The 7,622-nt window shown below is 46.1% G+C and overlaps 2 long non-coding RNA genes across 2 annotated transcripts in view; one reads left to right on the forward strand and one right to left on the reverse strand.

The window, feature by feature from the left end:
• The window catches only part of LOC120237830, a 30,471-nt gene extending 26,927 nt beyond the window's left edge, over window positions 1-3,544 (reverse strand). Inside the window, exon 1 of the long non-coding RNA XR_005530051.1 lies at window positions 3,047-3,544. This is a non-coding gene — a long non-coding RNA (uncharacterized LOC120237830). The remainder of the gene's footprint in view (window positions 1-3,046) is intronic.
• A 1,893-nt stretch (window positions 3,545-5,437) lies between these two features.
• Window positions 5,438-7,090, forward strand: LOC120237835. The gene is made up of 2 exons (XR_005530055.1): window positions 5,438-5,572; window positions 6,949-7,090. It is a non-coding gene; the product is annotated as an uncharacterized LOC120237835 (long non-coding RNA).
• Window positions 7,091-7,622: the final 532 nt, after the last annotated feature.

Consider the following 7,622-nt stretch of genomic DNA (forward strand, 5'->3'; position numbering starts at 1 on the left):
GGGGGGGGGAAGGGGGGAGATGGGCATGGAGGAGGGCACTTGGGATGAGCACCGGGTGTTATATGGAAACCAACTTGACAATAAACTATTAGTAAAAAAAAAAAAAAAAAAAAGAAAATCTCAATTTCTCCCTTTTCAGAAGAAGAGGTGTTACCCAACTGAACAAGCATCAGTAGGGAAAGGTGAACTGCAGGGGATTTTCAGAGGTAAGTTCCCCTCATACTAGAACATGTGAGGACCTTGGAGGAGGCATCTGTATTTAGATTCAAACAAAGAAAATGATATTAAAGGTGGCCTTAGGAGCCAAGTAACCATTAGTGGACAGGGTCTGATGGGAAAAGAAAGTCATGGAAGTGGGAAGAATTTTACATAACCCTGAGGGTTTTGGCCTTCTGAACATCAGGACCACTACACATTGCCCAAGGATGCTGCTGACCTCCCACGACAATATTGGCATGAAAATTCTGTGAGGGCAAGAACCATGGTATCTATCTTGTTCTCCACTGTTCCCAAAGCTTAGCCCCATGGCTGCTACATAGCAGGCCCTTTACAAATATCTGCTTGAACAAGTGAGTGAATACTGATTGAGAAGATAATATAACATGAAATGACCACAACTCCACTTAGATTTTTAAAGGACCTGCAGTTTACTTTAAGCACAACAGCATGCGTAATTATCTGAAATATTGTGTATATAAGTGAAAAATAGATTACAGATGTTACACTATTTACAAAAGTTTGGATTTCAAGCGGCTGTTTGTAGGTCTCTTCATCCAAGACGAGATTATATAAGCAATGTTAATACCATCCAATAGTAGCAGTGGAGTTGATGTGTTTGAAGTAATTCAATGCACTGAAGTAATTAGTGCACTGTAATTGAAGTGCACTAAAGTCATACACTCTGGCCTTAATACTAATAGGTAACAGCTTCAGAGTTCTTAACACACACAAGAATTCATACTAGTATTTTTTATGCATCACTTACAGGAGGTATGTTCATGATCTCTGTCTCATAGATGAGGAAACTGAAGTTCAAAGAAATGATGTGGCCCAGTTTGGTTGGCTTCTGGAAAGTCACAGGGTCAGAATTTGAATGGCAGTAGTTGGTTTGGAGACTTACCCACGATGTCTTGCTTTTGTTGGAGTTATAACAGTGTCCAAATGGAAGTGTTATAAGTAGGGTGACTTCCATATTGATTTGACTTCTTGACCATGTTTGGTGTTCACACGGTTAGCTCATTCCCAGCAAGAACTCTGGAGCCCTGCCTGTAGGTACAAGTTGATTCTAGCTTAACCCCCAAATACAGTCAGCATAGTCTGTCTCCAGCTGCCTGAGGATCTCTCAGTTTTCAGCATTGGGCTCTTCCCAGTGCCTGGGTCACTGCCAGCCAAGCGGCCACTATATCAGCTCCGCCAGCAAGTATGGTCTGCGTTAATAGTGCTGGTCAGTGGACATGGGATGAATCGTAATTATCTAAGAGTCTACTGGACTGTAATCTCCCCCCAGCCTGGCATATTGTCTTGTCTGCATGACAGGATTTGGGATCAAGTTCCTTGATCAGTGTTCCTCTTCCTTTTTTTTTTTTTTTAAGTTTATTGTCAAGTTGGTTTCCATATAACACCAGTGTTCATCTCCACAAGTGCCCTCCTCCATGCCCATCACTCCCCTTCCTTTCCCCCCATACCCATCAGTCCTCAGTTTGTTCTCATCATTCAAGAGTCTCTCATAGTTTGCCTCCCTCCCTCTCCCCCACTATTTCCCCCCTTCTTCTCCCCCATGGTCCTCCATTAAGTTCCTCCTAATCCTCCTTTATGTGCAAACATATGGTAGCTGTCTTTCTCTGCCTGACTTATTTCGCTCAGCATAATACCCTCAAGGTCCATCCATGTTGCTACACATGGCCAGATTTCATTCTTTCTCATTGCCATGTAGTATTTCATCGTATAGATAAACCACATCTTCTTGATCCATTCGTCTGTTGATGACACTTAGGCTCTTTTCATCTTTTAGCTATTGTTGAGAGTGCTGCTATGAACATTGGGGTACATGTGCCCCTATGCATCATCAGTGCTCTTCTTCCAAGTCCTCTGCTAGAATTAGAAGTTAGAACTAAAGTTCCCACAGCTGGGGCCCAACACAGTCTATCTTGTTAGCCTTCTGCCTTTAAGCTTGTGCTAGAAAAGGCTAGACTCTTTTAACAAATAGACTCCAAATGGAGAATAGGTCGAGCATGTTAGAATTTTATTTCTCCCTAGCACAATTAGATTCAGTGGTTATATCCGGTTGTTATGGAGTCCTGCTCCACATAGTGATTAAGGGACTCTGGTGCCTTCTAGTTTGTGATTCTGACATCATCTAGGGCATTATCTTTGTATCCAGCTCAAAGAAGAGGACAGAGAGTGAAGGAGTCACTACCATGTCCTGAAACCACCCGCATTCCCATGGCTAGAATTCTGTCTCCCGTGGCCATCTCTAATTGCAATGTGCTCAGATACTCAAGGAAACCTTGGGATTCTGGTGAAGAGCTAGGACTCTGGGCCTCTGGACTGGATTAGTGAGGAAACCAGGCTGCCTGTGAAAGAAGGCCCCCAACTAACAGTAATTTGAACCAACTGAAGGCTTACTTACTTTCCTCTCATTTGAGAGATGTCTGGTGTTTAGTTGTAGTAAGGCAGTTGTGCACCCCCAGAGACCATTCTATACTCCTGCACTGCTGTTCCACCAACCTAGCATGTGCCTTCATGATCCAAAATGGCTGCATAAGCATTAGACACCATGCGCCCTTCCAGTCAGTGGGGAGGAAGAATAGAGGGCACCCCCTCCACACACCTTCCAAGGAGAGTCCCCTGAAGTCCTGCACAACCTTCGTGCTTACACGTCACTGGCCAGAATTTAAGTCATACAATCCGACCTCACTACTAGAAAGCTGACAAACATAATCTTCTGTTCTGGGCGCACTGTGTTATGCCAACATTGGGATTTTGTTCCCGAGAAGGAAAGGGATCCTGGGTTTTAGAGGGCTGACCGAATGCCTGCGGGCCTCACCTTATTTGCAGTGTACATGGATCTCCCAGAGGAGTGCAGTTCTGCAGATGCACCAGCACCCTCCCCTGGTCTATGCAGGCAACTCCAGATGCTGCCTACGACACGTCATCCTTTGTCAAACCGTTGATGGTGGGGAAGAAACAGGAAAACCACAAATCAAATGTGTATCAGGACAGGGGACAGTGGAAAACACACAACAGTTCTGGCAATTAGCCTGCACGGGTGTTGCCGGCCAGGCTGGGATTTCTTGAGAATGACATTTCTCTGAAAAAGTTGGTTCCGTGTGGGAATAATCAACCAAAGATCTTGTCTGCGCATAAGGTTCCAGCCTGCAGACTCTAGTCATTTACTGTTTGCTCTCTCCTCCAGCCCGATGTCTTGGGTTTGAGGCCATCTGAAACAGAGCACTTGGCTGTGAGGCTAATGGTTTTGCCAGCAGGTCACCACTTCCGTGTGATCACCATCTCATTTCCTCAAAACGGCTGTTTTCTATGCTTCCTTAGGCTTTGCTCCCTCGGCTTTGCTGTCTTCTTTTCTCTGCCTGGGGCTGGATTACTCTGTGAGTTCGCTCGGTCGCTCTCACAAGACTCTGTTAAACGGGAAGCAAATGTTCTGTATCAGGGTCCAACTAAACGTGCAGAATCACTAAGCAGGAGTGCGTGTATAATCTTCTGGATGCAGTGCAAAGTGCAAATGCAAGTGTTCTTGTTCAAAAAGTAAGAATTTCAAGATGGTATAGCAGCCGAGCGTCAAGAGCAGGGTACTTCTAAGTAAGGGCCCGGCATGGGTTGCATCACTGGGAAGCTGGAGGTCTATCTCTGGAGGGGAATCCAGAGGAAAGTGGAGCAGTTTCAGATCCAGCTGCTGCTTCATGCCAAGGACATGAGTCAGCAGCTCCACAGGATAGCTGCTGCTCCTGGCTGCCTACGAGTCTCCCAGGAATCTCTGGGGTGGCCCACCCTAATGGAAGCCTAAGGCCAGGGTGTTCTGGGAACAGTTGGGCCTGGGCAGGTTGGCCCATTATGAAGCCATAGTGGTCACCACCTGCCTGCTGAATTCTCTCCATTGATTCTTCTATGCACAGATCTCAGCTTGCAGTCTCACCCAAGGAACCATAGGTGAGTTTTACCAAATGTTTGGTCCCTGCATAACAAGGCTCACCCACTTTTCAGCTCACCATCTGTGTTATCACCTGCCATCTGACCTCCTTCAATAATTGTTACATGTTAGGCTCTTTTGTCACTATTGACTGCTACTTCAGGGCATTAATTATTTGCCAGATTGGGTCAAACTGACTGTGAGCTCAAACTCAAAATAATAGTGGCTTAAACAAGATGAACATTTATGTCTCTCACACATAAAGAATCTGGAAGCATAGTCCAGGCTGATATGGCGTCTCCAAGGTCATCAAGGACCGAGGCTCCCACTAACCCGTTGTTCTGTCTTCTTAGCCCGATCTCCATGGTATAAGATGACTGCTGAGCATGAGACACTGCCCCCTTGTTGAAAAAGGCTCCCAGAAGTCCTGGACAATACTTCTGTTGATATGCCCCTGTCTGGAATTTGGTCACTTGTCCACAAGTGGCAGCAAGGGGGCTGGGAAATGACATCTTTTTGTTTTAAGTTTAGTTTTTTTAAGTGTTTCTTAAATTTATTTTTGAGAGAGAGAGAGAGAGAGAGAGAGAGAGGCAGAGGCAGAGAGAGAGGGAGACACAGAATCTGAAGCAGGCTCAAGGCTCTGAGCTGTCAGCATCAAGCCCGACACAGGCTCGAATATGTAAACGGCGAGACCATGACCTGAGCCAAAGTTGGATGCTTAACTGACTGAGCCACCCAGGTGCCCCTTGTTGTCTCTTATTCTGGGTGGCACCTGCTGACATGATATGGGATTCTGTTATGGCAGAAGAGGAGGGGAGTAAATACTGAGAGATAATGAGGGAGTTTGGGTAGGGAGTAAGACTATCCAAGTAACTATCCAAGTTAGCACCCCTTCCCCTGGATACAGGCTGGGCCCTACTCTTAGCAAAAGGACCATGTGGGCCACAGGCTGCTATGGACCTGGATCTGCATTGCCCCAGCCCTGAAATCCCTTTCAGCGCTCTCCACCTCCTGGATCAGATCTTGCTGGACATACATTTTGACTTGGAGTCATATGGGTCCTGGAATGACAGATGCAATACCGTAGACAAATAGAAGCTGCTGATCGGAATTTAGAAAACAGCTATACGAGTGGTTTTCAAGTATTTCCAGCAGTGGAAATATTTCTTTCACTGCATCCTGATCAGGGAGCCCAGTAGGAAGAAGGGGTGAGGGTTGAGCTGCCTCTGTTAGAGGTGGGGGTGCAGGTGGGGCTGGTACTCAGCCATGATCTCTCGTCTGCTGTGCAGGCTTCCAAGCTCCCTCCACAGAAGTGCTTGGGCTCTCTGGTGGCTCCTCTGGACCTGCTATTCTAGTCCAAGTCCATTGTTTTGCTGATGAGAACACTGAGGTCCGGGGAGGTTGTGACCTGGACAGAGCTGACAGCAGGTGTGTTTTGTCCTCTCTGTCATGCGGGTGGTGTGGAAGTTAATGGGGCTCACTGGGGGCGCAGATCTGACACAAGCAAAGACCTAATGCTCCACTGACATGGAAGTTCTCAGCATGTGGCCACAACTGACCGAAACATTCCTGTGTATTACAGATGCCATCACTCTGTCAGATGGGCCAGTGGGAACTGGGATCATGCGAAATTGACCCTGGCTATTGATTTGGTAGATTTTCTTTTTCTTTTTTTTTTATAGTTGAAACAGCAGATTTCTAATCCCTTTGACAGACTTAGAGGAATAGGGTAGGCTGTGCTTTAACTTGTAGAAGGGTAAGAGGGAGGCACGTTAACAGCTGGCACCAGAATTCCTCTTAGGGAGAGAGCTGTTTTTGTTTCAGAAAATGTGATGATAAGCTGCTAGAGGTGAAAGGAGGTACAAGGCTAGGCAGGGGTTGGCTGTTAGGCTGCCCTAGGCTGTTCCACGTCCTGCCTGTGCTCTCTGTTTCCTTCAGGGTTCCGGGCTCTTCTGCTACCTCTACCTCCCTCTGCCATTTACCCCACTTTCTTCTTTCTGCTCGAGTTCCACGTGCTGGTAACTTTGGCTTTCCCGTGGCCTCCTGTGGCTGCCCGGCATCTTTTGTCATCATGACCTTTTGGATTGTACTTCCTCTGTTAATTGCTTCTTTTCCTAAGCATTTCTTAATCCAGATTCCTGACACATGGGAGTTTCTCTTTTTCATCAAGTCATGGGTCGAAGGCCAGACTAAAGAATTGTTGCCATTAGGTGGGTGCCCACTTGGACTTCTCAACAATGGCCGATGGAGTGACAGGTGTGCTGGCCACCGAGCAGCTGCTCCACCAGCCACGGTGGCCGGCAGGGCTGGCGTCCTTCAAGAGGACGAATAGCCCCCATGACTGTTATTCTTAGTATATGACTGAGATGAGGCCAGTATCGTATTGTCCAGGATCAGTTTCAGTACACCGTCACTCTGCTTGCGTCCAGCCGTATAGTAAAATCCTCTACTGCCTGTTTTTTTCTCTGATCATTGACTTCATCAAAAAGTGCTTTGTAAGCACCTGATCTCATGTAGTGGAAGATGGTTGCTTTGCAGAAAGAATTGGGGTCTATGGCTGTGTTTGAGAGCAGACTGTCTTTGAGAATGCTGATCGGAGAGGACTCCCTCCTCTTGGCCAGGCCCTGGTTAATTTATTGGTTGTCATATGAAGCAGGGAGCTAGGAACTCGATTGATATGACACGTATTAGGCAAAAGAATTTTCCCAGATCTCTTCTGTATTTTATTCAAGATAAGTTTGAGTAAGACACTAGCTCCCCCGATTATCCCCTGTTTTACTTTCTGTGGTTTCAATTACCCACAGGCAACTGCTGTCTGGAAGAGGATGATCCTCTTTCTGATGTATCGTTAGGTCAATCGTAGCCGAATGCTGTAGTGTCTCCGTCACTCACCTGACTTCATCTCATCATGTAGGCATTTTGTCATCTCCCATCATCACGAGAAAAGTGAGTACAATACAAGAAGATATTTTGAGAGAGGGAGACCACATAACTTTTATTCATTTATTATTGTAATAGTTTTATTTTATGAATTACTGTTGGTAATATCTTATGGTGCCTAATTTTTTTAAATGTTTATTTTTGAGAGAGAGAGATACACACACAGCATGAACAGGGGGTGGGGCAGGGGGAGAGAGAGAGAGAGGGAGTTGCAAAATCCAAAGCAGGCTCTGGGCTCTGAGCTGTCAGTACAGAGCCTGACCTGGGGCTCTAACCTACGAACCATGAGATCATGGCCTGAGCTGAAGTTGGATGCTTAACCTACTGAGCCACCCAGGTGCACCAATTACGGTGCCTAATTTTTAATTAAACTCTATTATAAGATGAATGTATAGGAAAAAAAGCATAGTATATACATACACTTTTTTTTAAAGTTTATTTATTTACTTTGAGAGAGGGAGAGAATAAGCAGGGTGGGGTGAGGCAGTGGGGCGGCGGGACAGAAGATCCAAAGCAAGCTCTGTGCTGACAACCCAGT

This window comes from Hyaena hyaena, unplaced genomic scaffold (assembly GCF_003009895.1).
Source record: "Hyaena hyaena isolate Hyena2069 unplaced genomic scaffold, ASM300989v1 scaffold_193, whole genome shotgun sequence".
NCBI lineage: Eukaryota > Metazoa > Chordata > Mammalia > Carnivora > Hyaenidae > Hyaena > Hyaena hyaena.